The sequence below is a fragment of the Cupressus sempervirens genome, chromosome 8 (assembly GCF_028749045.1).
Source record: "Cupressus sempervirens isolate cs-2001-9-10 chromosome 8, ASM2874904v1, whole genome shotgun sequence".
NCBI classification, from domain to species: Eukaryota; Viridiplantae; Streptophyta; class Pinopsida; order Cupressales; family Cupressaceae; genus Cupressus; species Cupressus sempervirens.
In genome coordinates this window covers 420,866,727-420,871,656 of record NC_143125.1, presented here as the reverse complement: position 1 = coordinate 420,871,656, position 4,930 = coordinate 420,866,727, and positions in this window count along the sequence as shown.

Genomic DNA, 4,930 nt, shown 5'->3' with positions numbered 1-4,930 from the left:
TTATGGATGTATGGATGTATCTTGTATGGTGAATAGTTTCATATATTTTTACTGTACTTTGTATTATGGATTTGAGGATGTTGTATCTTGATCTTTACATATGTATATTCTTTTAAGCCTTTCATACCCTGTGACATGTACAGTGGATGAATGAGCATTCCGAATTAATTTGCCAAGGAGCATTCGGAACAAATGTATATTATGGACATTGGAGTTTCTGATTATTCTTTTCTATGTATGTGATAGTTGTTAGACTTAGAATTAATTAAATTTAAACGTGACTCAACGTCTTGGGATCTTTAAGAAATGTAACTTGCAATGTATGTTTGTCGATGATTACATGTTATTGCTTCCGCTACTATTTGTTTGATGTGTATGTCATACTTTCTTATTTTAAAAAAAAAAAAAAAAAAAAAATTTTTTTAGCAAACTTAGTGAAACTTTAGGTTAATTCTTTTGGATCCCTTGGCAGGGCGTTAAAAAATGAAACTCCTAAATATATTATTATTAAATTAAATAAATATAATTATGCCAATATTAGAACTTTAATTAAATATTTTAATATTTTAATTTAATTAATTTCTCAATTAATTAAATATTGAATTTTTAAATAATTTTTCATTAAATTAAATCATTTAATAATCTTTTAATTTGATTTAATTATAACTGAAAATCACAAAAGATCCACAAAACTAAATACGATAACTCAACTAAAGACAAAGAACATAATCAAAATCCAGGGTCAAAATCACAAATTCACGTCACTTGACGAATTTAGACAGGTAAATAACTTAGATACTTGTCTTACTTTCTAGGAAAATTGGCTTAGGTTAGGTTTTGGACTCAAGAATTATCTTCCCACTTATACCATTGAGATACTGAGATAGGGTATGCTCATCCTGGCAATTCTGGAAAGTCGATACTTAGTACTTGCAATCTGCATAAAATCCATGCATGTACATACTCATATATTCTAAACTAAATAGGCAATGGCAGGAAGTGATGCATCATGTAGATCCCAACTAGTAAGTGACTACGACTCCCTCCCTTAACCACATCATAAACATCAATCATAAAGTTAAAAAAAAGTACGCTATACACATGCAAGTATGGGGTAAGTAACCATATAACTGCATATAAATAATCCATCTACTAGTCATCATGAGATAACTGAAATCACTAAATGAACATACATATATCATCGTTGAAATAATCATGAACACATGAAATAACTAAGTAACTCAACATATAAATCAACTAAGTATGAAATACCAAGTCCAGTAACCATGTATTGCTAATCATAAATCATAATCATAAAACTGGCCTAAAAGAATCTAGCAATATAATAGAAAATTCAACTAGGGATAGGCATTACATCCACTCCCCCTAGACATAGGTTTACTCCTAGAAGCCTACAAGAAAGATAAAACTAAAGCACTCACTATGCGGGTCCCATTGAACCCTTTCCCCCTATAGGAGGATAAGACTCCACCCAAATAAGAACAACAAAAATGTTCACAAAATCAACAAAAGCATATCACCTTAAAGCACAATCATAAGAAAATATGTATGAAATCCAACCCAAGAGTTATGCCTTTTTCTATGTTTCAAGTATTCAAGTTTGATGTTTTCAAGTGTTCAAGTTGCAAAAGATACATAACATTGTTTAAGTTCCATTTTTAGTTTGACTAATTCAAGTGTTCAAGTTTCTAATAGATACATATAACAGCTTAAGTTTCATTTTAGTTCAACTAGTGACGTTCCAATATACCTAGAGCTCCCAATGTAGAAACTCAGGCTCTGACATCAATACCCTTTTGATTAATTTATTAGACCTTATTCTAAATGCTTCTACATTGGGATTGACTTAATATATTCAATATCTGCAATGGTATACTAAGTCTCTTTTTCCCCTTCTATTGAATGGTGAATGCAATTTTTAGCAGAATTGTTTTGGCTAGTGAAGATTTTAGATTCTTAATGGAAAATTTGAGGATATTTTCTTATAGAAAAAGGGTTGCTCTGCTACTCAATAGTAGCCTTATTTTTTTATGTGATGTCATATTTAAATTAATTAAATTTTGTTGTGGATGTAAAAGTTGAGTTTTGGATAGGTGACATATTATGCATGCCTCAAAATTGAGTTTACAACCAGTCTTGGCCTCCTGCCACAAAATGTTGTGTAGTAAGAGAAGACTGCTTGCATATGGGCATACAATCAAAATTGTCATGCCATTTTGAGTTTTTTCAAATTGCACTTCGTACAATTGTTCTTATTGTGTGTCTAGTTGGTGCTAATAAGTCTGTAGTAATTGAAATTTCATCATTTTTCCTCTAGCATTTTGTAGCCACTTCATTTTCATCATTTTAAAGATAAGCTCTCCCATACCTCTACTCATTTAATTATGCCCTATGTCCTCTTCAATAGAGGAGAAATGAATTCGTCTTATCAATCATTCACAATAGTATTAATTTAGAATTAATATTATCTATAAATATTGAACTATAAGAAAATACACAAATACAATAAATTAATATTGTACATTTTTAAAATTATACTATGTAAGAATTTGCCTTAGGGCAAGGTTTACCCAAGATCGTAGAACTTTAACACAAGCACAACTGTAGACCAAAAAGGAGTATGATCAATATATCAGAGTACGTCATCGTACATTGCTCTATATTGTATGTGATGATTGTACACACTAGGAGTGCCTGTATATAAAGCCCTCTCAGGAAGCACCTAGAATGTCTCTAGAAAAAGCTAGGAGATAAGATAAGCATGACAACTAAGCACACGTCTTATCCATCATTCTAGATGATATGATAAGAAGGACAAGGTGTATCTCAAGTGGAGATGTTGTAGACACCATGTGCTTAATTAGTGTGCTAACTCCTATGTTGTAGACACCATGTGCATAAAAGAGGTGCGAACTCCTGTGTTGTCAACATGAAAACTCACAAGAGTGCACACACTCCTAGGTGACTAAATAAAAAGATATTAAAATAATGCATTAACCTAAGTAAACTTAAGTAAGTGTAAGTAGTAAATAATTATTTACACCAACAAAAATAAAAAGTTGATTAGAATTTTAATAGGTTCCATGTATAATATTATATATCTCAAGTATTCCACCAGTCTTATCTATTAATATTTAAAGTTGTTGCATTACCACAAGTCACATGTTTGGTTTTTCCAAACATATATTGATACAATGACAATGAACTATTTGTTTTTCAAAATGCTTAATATTTTGTTGGAAATGTAGGTCTACAATTATTTATAGTGATTGTGATAATAGTGAATATCGTGACCATGAACTAATTTGTATTATACTATAGACATGATTCTTAAGCACTTGCACCATTTATAATAAGTTGTAGGTCATAACAAAAGAGATCGTTTATCTATTAACTTTTTATAATATTAAGAGAAGTCACACTTTTAGTTATTTGATTTAAATATAATAGAGAAGGTATGCTTTTATGATTTGTTGAATAATATATAAAGTTAATAGATAAACAATCTATTTTGGTAAATGTTTGTAGAATATGTGATAATGATCTATAGGATTTCAACAGTCTTCTTGTCAACCAAGAAAATGTCATGTTTTCAATCATGTATTTAACATTTTCCTTTCTTTTTAAGGTCATGACAAATCATTAGGATCATATATTTAACATTTTCCTTATTTTTTTAGGTCATGAAAAATCATCAACATCAAAATCATATTATAGATATGTTAAGTAGCAGTTCAGAAATAAGTGTATTAATCTTGTCAAAAGACTATTCAAAGTTATTAATACAAATTGCACATTCTATAAATGTCCTAGCATTTTATGTCCTTCATTATTTACATTTCTAGACACTTGCTTTATTTATTGAAAATCTCCTTTACATTTTCAAATTAAATACATATCAACGCATCCCTTTGCACCTCCTTTTGGTACAAGTGCTAATTATTAGGGAATTGTTGTCAATATGCACCCACTAGAGTATGACCTTTTCATAACCATTATAAGTTTTCTATATAATTCCATCATGTTCCAAATCTACTTTTCTCACTCATCACCCATTACTTTAACATTTTCTTCAATACCACATTTGTGTTTTTGTATACTTTTCATGATTTGACTATTTATTTTGATAAGTAGGAGATAATTTCCACAGCAAGTCAAATTGTGATATTGCTATCAAGATTTAACTGTGTGGTCTTTGAGTCAAACTCATTAACCCATGTTTCATCAAACATGGGTTAATGAGTTTGACTCAAAGACCACACAGTTAAATCCTGATAGCAATATCACAATTTATTTTTATCTGTGTGTTTATCTTTTTGTTTCACTTTTTATTTTTCATCTTTTGCTTTATAGGTTTTTAACATTTAGTCCAAATGACCCATACTTCACATTATCACGGTGACCCTATATATCACATTAACATGGTGACGTTCATCATTCAGATAATGTTGAGCCTATGACACTATTTTTTTAAGTTCTCTATGATATTTGCATATTCCATTATATCATATTAAAAAAACAAAAAAATAGAATAATATTATATTAATATGATAATAAAATATAATATATTCTTATAACAATATACAATAAACCTTATATTCTTATATCAATATAATATAATGTAGAGTAAACCATAAACCATAAACCATAAATTAGAAATAACCGATTCTAATCTCGATTGAACTTTAAGCCCAATTAAAATTCTAATTGAATCTTAATTAATATAAACCTATTAAAATGACAACCTCTCTCTAAATTTAAATAATTGAATGCAAATTTAACCTTAATTTTAGCCTATACTAAATAAACCCCTTAACCTAATCATAATACTTTGGGAACCCCAAGAGTTCTTAGTAACTTAAATCTAACATTAACATTATTTCAAACACCAACAATAACATTAATTGTA